Raw genomic sequence first — 12,500 nt, 5'->3', positions numbered from 1 at the left:
ACATTATATTAAATCTCTTTAACTAATTACCTCGACCTTATTACATATTGCAAATATTCTAATCATTTCAACTGTACTATTTACAAAATCTATTTAACATTTAATTATTTAATATATTTTCATTTAATTTTATATTCGATTTATTTCACTTTACGTATATTATCAAAACAATTCATTGGCGAGCAAAGCTTTATGTTTTGGGATTGTATTGAAAATGTAATGGAAATTTCAATTTCGTTCCGTTTTAATCTTTTATATTTTACTTGCCAATATAATTGAAAGAATACAATTCAACTATCGTAATTTTATATAAATAAACAAAAACAAATATTTTAAAATAAAACTTTATTAAAAAAGAAATAATTTTATTTTTAAATGAAAAAAATCAATTTAGTAAAATAATTGTATTAAACACCCCCAGCCTTGTCAGCAAACCTGTAAACCTATAAAAGTTAACATTTCGAATGTAAACAGTGATTTTTCGATTTTGTTAGCGCTTGCCGCAATTAAAGACAATTAAAACGGAACTAACTTTATTTCCATTCTATTTTTTAAACAACCCCCAAAACATAACGCTCTCTTCCAGTTATAGCCAATTTTTTTTTAATTAAGTAAAACAGGTCAAAATAAACAGATAAGCGCATTTTCTTTTACATTTTTCTTACAACCAACGTTGTCATTTTAACCAACTGCAGGATATCGTTACTTTTGTGGGGTTGTTTTGAAAATGGCACGGAGATTATAATTTCGTTCCAATTTAATCTTTCTGGTCGAGCCTATTTCGAAAGCCTGTCTTATCATAGATTTGAACTACAAATAATTTATTACATTTTGATTATTACTATCTTAAGACTTAAAGCTTATATTTATTTCATTTTTCTATTTATATATTGAATTAGTTATTTCCAGTCTTATTTAAACTTAGTGCTTTCTTTAAACCGGATGAACCTTTTATAAAAATATGAGTTTAACGTAAAGAACACGAACAAGGTTTTATTCAACTGAATTTCTTCCAGTTTACTAACAAAATATATAAATTTAAAAGAGATATAAATAATAAAATAAAAAGGTTATGTAATTTAAAAGAAATACACGTACTCACAAAAGCAGAACTTTTTTTACACATTTTTTTCTTTAAAACCATAACAATGAGACTAACAATTACCTAGATCTTAGTAATTATTTGTTTTAATAGAACTGTTTTAATTGTACTGTTTACTTAGTTAACCTAAGTTGGTATTACATTTATTTTACATTTACTTTTTTTTTTTAATTATTACTTTTAGACCGTGACGTTTACACCCGTAAGTAATGAGTCACACGTAGGTCGCTTTTATTCATTCCTTTTGGTCAAGATCAAAGTGTAGTATCTGTTCTTCAGATGCTGCACTTCATTTTCTTGTTCTCTTTCGGTGGAGGAGAAATCCTTCACGACTGAGACAATTTTTATTTTTGTACCTTTTCTCCACGTTAAAAAACGACCCTGGTGTCTAACTCTGTCCCGTGGGGAGGCATAGTAAATAGGTACAATATAATTGTTTATAATTGTACTATTCAGAAATATTATTTATAGTTCGTCCATTTCAGTTAGTATACATTTCCTTTACGCTTAATTAATTTACAATCATTAATATCGTTAAACAATTCCGTTTAAAACCGAAATTATGCCACCCAAACGAAGTAGAAACGAAAGTGAGGAAGAAAGAATGGAAAGATTGGAAGCTAATAGACTAAGAGTTGCTGCAGTTCGCTCCAATGAAAACAATTCAGATAGAGAAAGACGTCTAGAACTTAACAGGATACGTCAAAGAGAAAGGAGAGCAAGACTGTCAGATTTGGAAAGAGAAACCCAACGTGAAGCTGACAGAACTAGACATGCTGTAAGGCGGTTAAATTCATCACAAGATGAAATTCAAGAAAGGCAAAGATATGCACTGGAAAGAGAAGCAATATTACGATCGAATGAATTATATGAGGTAAGTAGACGTACACAAGGTCAGTTGAGAGTGGCTCAACGACATCAGAATGAATCGGAAACCCAACGAAGCTTTCGCCTATACCAAGGGCAACAACGAGAGGCTGCATGGAGAGAGAGTATGACTTTGCCCCAGCAATTGACAGAAAACGAGGCAGCTAGACAACGAATGACTGCTTTGAGACACCATGAAATAGAACACTGCAATAGAAAAGGATTGCTCTACAACAAAAATGACTCTCTCACTACAGCTGATATAGGAAAAATGGACAAAGTATGTCAACATTGCTCAGCTGTAAAATTTAAAGGAGAAACCCCTGGTTGTTGTTGTTCTTCTGGCAAAGTTGTGCTTGATAGCTTTCCACCACTGCCTCAGTTGCTTCAAGATTTGCTCTCCGGCAATGGTCCCATCTCTAAAGATTTTCTGCAAAATCTACGCAGTTATAACAATTGTTTTGCAATGACATCATTTGGTCACAAAATTGTGGCAGTACATGGGTGGAATCCTTCTTTTAGAATTCGAGGCCAGGTTTGCCACCAGATTGGGAGTCTTTTACCACCTGAAGATGAAACAGCAAAGTTTATTCAAGTCTACTTCTTGGATAGTCTGGAAGAGGAACTACATAATCGGGGACGTGACAGTAGACTCAATAGAGACATTCTCCAAAGTCTGACTGAATTTTTACATGAGAACAACAGCTTCATTTGTCAGCTGAAAACAACAAAGGAGAGGATTGAAGAAGAACACTTGGTAGAACATAAAGTTATCATAAGGGAAGACCGAAGGCCGCAAGAAGAGCATCCACGGCGATTCAATGCTCCAACAACAACGTATGAGATTGGAATATTAATGGAGAATGAACCAACAGCTAACCGGGATATTGTCTTGCGTTTTAGAAATGATACATTAAAATGGATCTCCGAACTACATCCCCTCTACGATACTTTAATGTACCCGTTAATGTACCCCTATGGTTCTCCATCTTACAACATCTACATGAAGGCATCCAATGGGCGAAAAGTTACCCAACAGCAATTTTATTCGTACCATTTAATGACTCGGCCTGGAAACTATTTTCTCTGGTACCGAAGGCTATTTCAACAATGGCTGGTGGATGTGTACTGCAAGATTGAAACAGAACGTTTACAGTTCCTGAGGCGTGAGCAACAGACCCTGAGAGCTGACAATTATAGCAACTTGAGAGATTCAATTCTTAGGGAGGATGGGAATCCAGAACAGTTTGGTCAACGAGTTGTTCTTCCGGCAACTTATACAGGAGGCCCTCGATACATGTTTGAGCGTCAAAGTGATGCCATGGCATATGTTCGGCGAATGGGCCGAGCCGACCTCTTCATCACGTTCACAACAAATCCAAAGTGGACAGAAATTACAGAAAATTGTCTTCAAGGGCAAGACCCTCAGGATCGTCCAGATATTGTTGCCAGGGTTTTCAGGCAGAAGCTAAAAAAGTTACTTGAATTTATTAAAAAGGGAGGATTTGGCAGGTTGAGGGCTTTCCTGTACAGTATTGAATATCAAAAAAGAGGACTGCCGCATGCACACATCCTCACCTGGCAGGCCCCAGAGGACAAACTTCTACCAGAAAAAATGGATCTCTGCATATCTGCAGAGATCCCTGACAAAGAGGAAGATCCTGATCTTCATGCTAAAGTGATGGCACATATGGTGCATGGACCTTGTGGACCATTTAATCCAAATTGTCCATGTACGATTGACAACAAATGTTCCAAAAAATACCCAAAAGAATTTCTTCAGTGTACCGAGCAAGGCCAAGACTCTTACCCCAAGTACAGGCGAAGAAAACCAGAAGATGGAAGCCAGACTGGTACAATAAGGATGAAGAGAAATGGTCGGTATGTTAATCAAGAAATAACAAACCAGTGGATTGTTCCGTACAACAAGGTCCTCCTTCAGCAGTTCAACGCTCACATTAACGTAGAAATTTGCAGCTCGATCCAAAACATCAAATATGTCCTCAAATACGTGAATAAAGGATGTGATCAAGCAGTGTTTGAACTACAAAGAACTGATGGAGCAGCTAACCAACAAGGCCAAGTACAAAGTCACATTGTGGATGAGATCCAGCAGTTCCAGAATGCAAGGTATGTCGGCAGTTCAGAGGCGGCCTGGAGGATATTGGAACATCCCATCCATGAACATTTCCCCCCAATTGTACAACTTTCTGTTCATCTTGAAAATGGGCAGAATGTCATGTTCTCAGCTGATACTGCTCTGGAACGAGCCCAAGGTCCACCGCCTGCCACAACTTTGACACCATTTTTTCAACTCTGCCATGAGGATGACTTTGCAAGGGGTCTCAAATACGTAGAAGTCCCTGAGTTTTACACTTGGAACAAATCTACAAAGAAATGGATGAGAAGAATGCGTGGGGTACAAGTTGAAGGTGCTGAAAATGATGATGTATGGAAGGCACCATGCATTGGGAGAATCTACACGATTAGTCCAAAAGCAGGGGAGTGTTATTTCTTACGCCTGTTGCTCAATGAGGTTGCTGGTCCAACTTCATTTCAAAATTTGCGAGCATACAATGGTCAGGTGTTTGAAACATACAGAGCAGCGTGCCTTGCTCGAGGCCTTCTAGAAAATGACCATCACTTGCATCAAGCAGTAGGAGAGGCAAGTGCCACTCAATCACCTTCAAATTTGCGAAGCCTATTTGTGATAATTTTAACAGCCTGTGAGCCAAGAAATCCTCTTGAGATCTGGATGGCTTTTCGTGATGTAATATCTGAAGACATTCTTCACAGATACAGGCAAGAAGTTAACAATCCAGAAGCAGATTTTAATGAGGACATCTACAATAAAACTCTTTGTCTAATTGAAGAAAAAGTTCTCCTTATGTGCAGTCAACCATTGGCAAGCTATGGATTACCTGCACCAACGCAAGGGAGAGATGAAAGACTCGCGAGAGAGTATCAACGTGAAGTTACTTATAATCTTGAAGAACTTTCCCTACAAGCAAAAAATATGCAAGAAAAACTGACCGATTCTCAAAGAGAAGTTTACAATTCATTCATGGCAATGTTGGAAGCACAAGGTGAAATGAACAAAAACATGATGTTTCTTGATGCTCCAGGTGGTACGGGCAAGACTTTTGTAATCAATTTGATCCTTGCAAAGATTAGATCCATGAGAAAGATTGTGCTTGCAACAGCATCCAGTGGCATTGCTGCTACTCTACTACAAGGTGGCCGCACTCTTCACAGCACTTTTAAAGTACCCTTGGATACTCATCGAATGGATCAGCCAGTTCGCAAAATTACTGGTAACTCAGCCTTGGCAAATGTAATTAGAGACACCTCTGCAATCATTGTAGACGAAGCTCCAATGACGCACAAGAGTGCTTATGAAGCAATTGACCGAACACTGCAAGACATCACAGGAAACAAGAATCCCATGGGTGGCATTCCAACCTTATTTTGCGGTGATTTCCGTCAAATCCTCCCAGTGGTTAAAAATCGCACAAGGGCTAACATTGTCAATGCAAGTTTGAAACAATCCTATCTCTGGAGGCACGTTATAGTGAAGAGACTGACTACTAATATGAGAGCCTATATCTCTGATAACACAGCTACAGCAGACTTCTCAAAATTGCTTCTCCAAATCGGTAATGGTCAGTTTCCTATCACTTCTTCACCTGACACAATTAAGATTCCAACTGCGCTTGGTAAATGTGTCGGTAATCAGAAGCAACTGAAAGACAAAGTGTACCCAGACCTGCAAAACAATGGAAAATCACCGGATTGGCTTGCTGAGAGGGCTATTATTTCGCCATTAAACAGCAATGTGAATCATTTGAACAATTCAATAATGAATGAATTTCCAGGAGACACAAAGCAATACAAGTCAGTTGATTCGGCTACTAATGAATATGAAGCTGTTCACTACCCTGTGGAGTTTTTAAACTCTTTGGAGATATCTGGAATGCCTCCACACATTTTAAATCTCAAAATTGGATCGCCAATCATGATTCTTCGATCCTTGGAACCGCCAAAAACAACAAACGGAACCAGATGTGTTATCACCAGATTGCACACCAATGTACTTGAGGCCACCATTTCCTGTGGTCCCTACAAAGGCGAAACTGTTCTACTGCCAAGGATCCCCTTAGTTCCATCGGACTCAGAACTTCCATTTAAATTCCGGAGACTCCAATTTCCTGTGAAGGTGTGTTTTGCAATGAGCATAAACAAAAGTCAAGGTCAGACATTTAACACCATTGGCGTAGACTTAACATCAGACTGCTTCAGTCACGGTATGTTCTACGTCTCCATCAGCCGGACAGGAAGTTCAGAAAAACTCTACATTCTGGCTCCAAATCAAAGCAGCAGAAATGTAGTTTACCCTGAGGCTCTTCAGTGAAAAGTTCGAGAAATGGATATGAGGAAAAACTGACATGATCTGATTGTGGTAAGTTTTTAGTATTGAATGTGCAAGATAAAATTTAAGCAAGAGTTGAAAATTACTTCAATGAAAAATTTACTATGTAACATCAAGTAACCTTCCTTTTTGATGAAAATGTTTTGTGAAGTTCCTGATTGAATTTCAGTCACTACAAGAGGTAGTTAAAATGTTAATCACCTTATGCAATCGTTGCTCTTACAACATCAACTTACTGGAAAGGTGCCCACAGATTTTGGTACCCGAGTGCGCAACAAAGCTCCGTGCGAAGCACGGGTATCTTTGCTAGTATATATATATATATATATATATATATATATATATATATATATATATATATATATATATCCACTTATTTAGTGTTTCCTTTTTAAAATTAAATATGTTTTAACTCTTTTTCAGTGTTTTTTAACATGTTTTATTAACTACCTGTTCTTATATATATATATATATATATATATATATATATATATATATATATATATATATATATATATGCGTAGATCATCGTATAACGATTTGATCACTGTCTGTCTGACGTAATGAACATTTAAATTAAAATGTTTAAAATTCAATTAATGGTAGCCGAATGGATACGGCCTCCGCTAATCGAGCCAGAGATGTCGCGGGGTTAGAATCGTTCGACTGGTAGTAATCGTGACACCCTGCACTGAAGAATCCCGAAAGGATGAAACACTAGTGCCTGTAGGTATTTAATTATTATAGTAAAAAAATAATTATATATATATATATATATATATATATATATATATATATATATATATAAATATATATATATATATATATATATACACACACCCACATATATACATATACATATATATATATATACATGTGTATACTGAACACATACGCACATAGTCTAAAGGTTATTGTACTTGACTTACTATCTTTAGCGTTTGGTTTCGATCTCAACTCAAAACCCATAATACTCGCTTGCACATGTCTCAGTTTCTGTATGAATTAAAATACAATATTCATGCATATTTTACGACCGGGCAACCCCTGGCGGCCTGCTAGTATATATGTATATAATAATGAACATGTTTATTCTATACTTATGTTGACTTTGTTTCATACGTCAACGTTAATTGATGACAGATGGAGTGGGGGGTGCACAGTTCGGCGTCCAATTAAAGTAGGTATCTTGAAGTTTATTCGCGCACTACCCATGCACTCACCCAGCATGCATGGTGTTCGTGTATGACAAGTTTACAGCCCGCGTTACCCATCCGGGTCACCAAGGGTAACCTCTATTTCCGGTTAAGGACGCAATATATACATAAACAACGAGCCATTGCACTCTCCACCCGACTGGACGACCAACTAAGCGACACCCTACCACGCTCACCCCGCACACTTCACAACTCTTTATGTTCTGGTGACGCCCACAAGCTATTTTTTGAAAACATTCTTCAGACACCAAACTGCGTTGTTATAAAAAGAAATGATAATTCTTAGCCAGTCTTTCCAATAAAACCTTCAACAAATAACTATACAGAAAAATAAATGAATAAATAAATAAAATTAATCTCTATATATATTATAAAAGTCACCCAGTCTGTCTGTGTGCGGAACTGACTCTACCAAATTACTCTGTCAATTTTTGGTCTGCAAACTTGAAACCTGTTATATGGGATATTCAGACTTGTGAAAGGACTTCGATTTGATTTTATCTGGAAAAATAGCCGCTAAGGAGTCAAAATTGAGAAATTGGAACTTGGCATATGTAAGTCGACACAATGTGCATGCTTTACGCATGTACGTACATTTATACGCTTAACTACGTTAATTTGTCAAGTATTCATGTGTCGTTAGCTCAGATGATAGTAGATACCGTTAAAGAGCTAAATGTTTTGGTCTTAATTCCAAAATCAAGGAAATTCCGAGTATAAAAGCAATTAAAGTAGAAATTTTTACAGTTTCCAACAACACCTTTACTGACTCCAGTTGCAAGGAGAAGTCAAGAATTTCTGGAAACAATGTCGATATAAGCGGAGAGCACATACGACACCGGGAATTCCCAAATGGTTACTCATTTTAGTACTGACCAGGCTCAACGTTGCTTACTTTTGGTGATCTAACGGGAACCGGTGTGTCAACGTGACAATGCCGTCTATAAGGAAATTGCGTTGATACAATATTGGGAAAGATCGACAGAGTCAATTGCTGTTTCTTTATTAGTTTTTCCCATGCATTGTTATTGGTTGGGTAATGGTTCATTTATCGTTAATTATCTGTTCGGTTGCGGTTCAGAAGGTGTTAGTATGCTTATTGCGATCGCTTTCCTCGAAACACAAAAAGAAAAAAAAACTCGCCTAAAAAAGAACACGTGAGGTCGAAGAACGTTATTGTTGAACGCGCACAAAATAATGACAGCCAGGTAGACATTTTGTTTTTATTAGACTTTTAAACTACTTGACTGTTTTGAATTACACGTTATCCTTTCACTCCATATCATCTACTGCATTTATTTTATTACCTGGATTTTTAAGGGCGAAAAGAGACTTATACAAAATAACTAAAAGGATACCCGTCCCAGGGCAGATAAAATCAATTTCCTTGACAAAAAAAAAAACAAACAAAAAAAAGCTAAATAAAAAAAAAAAAAGCAAAAAATTTTATGACAATTCATAGTAGTGTGTGTAACTGTTTCAACACAACAAAAATGAGTTTTTTGCGTGAATATGTGACAATGGATAATTTTGCTTTACCACTTATCAAGGCCCGAAGGCCATTCGAGGATAAAGATTAGATGTCAGGTCGTTGATGAGCAAACACCATGATGATTGGTGGAAATAGGGTAGAATTTGATTAGTTAATGGGACAACTCAATGAGAATTTACTTATATTGGCCTTAAAAACGACTTTAAATAGCTGTAAAGCAGCCCCCAGTATAGAATTCCACAGGCGGGCACTTCTAGGAAAGAAACTTTGTTCATGGAATTCGCGTTTCGTTTTAGGCACATATAGAGAATAAAGAAAATTGCTTACAATGGTTGTAGCTAGACGAGTGTTGGTTGGAGACAAATTGAAGTTCAGTGTAGCACTTGCCATGAAAATAACGATCGAGCAGAGATTGACTCGCAACGTCTCTTCCGTAAGAAAGATGTTGCAGGGAGGAGAAAAGGAATATATCCTACTAGATTCCGAAGCCGGTTTCCAGCCCTTTCAAACCAGAAAAGAGAGCTCTGCGCAACTCTTCAGATGTGATAACAGTACACCATGTGCCACGACAATGCGGAGTCAAATCGGCAGTTAGCTCAGTAGGAACAGCGAGTGAAAGCTGTACAAGATTTTTTATGATACGCAATATATCTTGTTAATCGATTACCTTCAGAAAGGAAAATCCTATTAATATTTCAAGCCGGACAAAGTATTTTCTGGAATGAAATAAATCGAATTACATTTTTTTTTCTTAATAACATGATACGACGATAAAACAAAATGACTTCGTAGGCTTTCTTTCTTTCGTTCGTTATTCAACTCAATATAATCATCCAATTGTGTATGGCATATTATAAGAGAATGTTATGGTTTATTTGGGATTAAATATAGGTAAAAAGCCTTCTAGTACGGACCTTATAGACGGTGTGTGAAGCTCCAGTTAAATGACCAAACCAGGACATGCATACATATTGGCGACTCACATGCCAAGTTAATTTCGCACCAGCATTGAAGCCGTGGATATGAGCGTGACGTCATTGAATAAATGCGCGCACACACACACACACACACACACACACACACACACACACACACACACACACACACACACACACACACACACACACACACACACATATATATATCTATATAATTATAAAACTCAAATGACCTTGTAACGATGTATGTAACCCACTTTCCGGTTTACGAAATCGAGTTGCTCATGAGCGCATGAACTGCGCACTGAAATATTAACGTTATTATTTCGAAATTATTATTTAACATGGGAAGAGTGGGGGTTTAAAATAACTTAAACGTAATAGAGAAATGAACGATGTAAAAAAAAGTAGACAGTGTTAATTTTATTTGGATAATTTAAACGCGAAAAAGAAAAAGAACAATTGAGACGCTGAAATATTAACGTTATTTCGAAATTATTATTTAACATGGGAAAAGTGGGGTTTATACATCAAAATTCGAATTTAACTATAATAAGTATTATGGTATCTTGTCAGTGTACATTTACCGATAAGTATGGCCCGCTACTTATAATTCAGTAACTGTAAATTTTTTTTAATAATCAATTATAATAAACAGAATGACTCATATAAATCTATCTATATTCTTTTTTCATTTTAATATACTTTCATAGAAATGTTTCTGCTATGTAAAAAAAAAATTCTATTTTCTTTACGTCACAAGTGTCACGCTCATACATGGATTCCATAGCTAATATAACATACTGACCCAACGGGTCACGGGTAAGAACAAGTAGTTAATAAAACATGTTAAAAAACACGTTGAAAAAGAGTTAAAATATATTTAACCTTAAAAAGGAAGCACAAAATAAGTGGATAGTCCTTAATCCGCGGAGTTTCGAAGAAATACTTTCCTTCTCATCAGAAGGCAGGGATTAGATTTGCCATCTTGGATTATCTTGGTAAACTTAATTGTAATTCTTATTTCATATATATATATATATATATATATATATATATATATATATATATATATATATATATATGCATTAAGATTGAAGGAACGAGAAAGAGAAGAAAAAGGAAAAGATGCGTGGCGATTTGGAAGGTACACTTGACAAATATGCAGGCCTCGTCCTCCTACCACTTCGAAAGGGAACCAGTTGACCTGTGGGCCCTAGAGAGAGAATTACTGCAACACAACAGCTGATCGTAGCTAAAAACAAAGGACTGCTATCTGAGAGAGAACATATTGTGCCGTGTTGTAAATACGTGCCGGCGACTTGCACGTGAACACAAACGAAATAAATAACCTTTTCTTTTACCTAAAAAATTCGTGTCAAAGCTTTCATTTTTTTTGTAAGTCTCTAAATACAACGTTTGGTCGATTTTAAAAGGAATAAAAGCGCCAAACTTGTAGAGGTTGTTATTTGTTTTCTTTTTTGTTTATATATGAACAATGCTGAAGACTTACTGCGAAATAAACAAACGCACATATATGGTGTACGTTATTTATACGAGGAACGTTACAAAAGTAATGCCTCCTATTTTTTATTCCGCCCGAATGGATACAAAGGGGATTGCAAATGTATTATTATGATGATTGAAATTATGCATTCATGACTTGCAAGTTTCATTTCTCTATTTCACATATTGACAGTGCGAGACTCTAAGAAACCAATTCTGTCATAGGCGTTCGTCAGAAGCAGAAACGTGTCGTTGAATTCCTAACAAAAGTGCATTGAGAATATTGGTGACTATGTAGACAAATAAATTTTGGAGCACAGAAGGTCGCTCGTTTTAACGATATCACTCCCGTCTTAGTATCTCTTCAACATTTTCAGTTTAAATAGATTTTATTTTTGGAACGACTATCATATACTGGTATAGGTTCGAAACATTTGTTTTGTCTAAGGAATAGTAAAGTATTTTTAATGAATTCATAACGAATTTAGTTCGCTGTATTCAAAGCGGCCAACACACACACACACACACACACACACACACACACACACACACACACACACACACACATATATATATATATATATATATATATATATATATATATATATATATATATATATATATATATATACCGGACTATCTATTCATGTGAAATCTTTTTATCATTTTTCTTTTACCTCCTATTCCCCTTACCTCACCTTTTCATTTTTAACCAAGTAAGATCTGTGACTTACTCGTAGTTTCATTAAATACTTTTATATGCAAAATCCGATCCTGCATTTTGCTAATTCCTGCCCTCTGATGAGAAGGAGAGTATTTCTTCGAAACTCCGCGGATTAAGGACTATCCACTTATTTGTGCTTCCTTTTTTAAAATTAAATATGTTTTTAACTCTTTTTCAAGATGTCTTCGGCCTTGAGGTAAGAGTATAGTTTAATTCCAAGATCCA

At 36.1% G+C, this 12,500-nt stretch overlaps 1 protein-coding gene and 1 pseudogene across 3 annotated transcripts in view; both read right to left on the bottom strand.

Annotated features, from left to right (window-relative positions):
- LOC145255586 (cysteine-rich motor neuron 1 protein-like) overlaps positions 1-12,500 on the bottom strand; it is a 238,147-nt gene that overhangs the window by 189,022 nt on the left and 36,625 nt on the right. The window lies entirely within an intron of this gene.
- LOC145255885 (5S ribosomal RNA) lies at positions 8,443-8,560 on the bottom strand (annotated as a pseudogene).

Source organism: Euprymna scolopes, chromosome 31 (genome assembly GCF_053919585.1).
Source record: "Euprymna scolopes isolate OS-2025 chromosome 31, ASM5391958v1, whole genome shotgun sequence".
In the NCBI taxonomy this organism is placed as follows: Eukaryota; Metazoa; Mollusca; class Cephalopoda; order Sepiida; family Sepiolidae; genus Euprymna; species Euprymna scolopes.
Note: the sequence above shows the minus strand (reverse complement) of the source record. Positions and strands in the feature narration are given on the sequence as shown.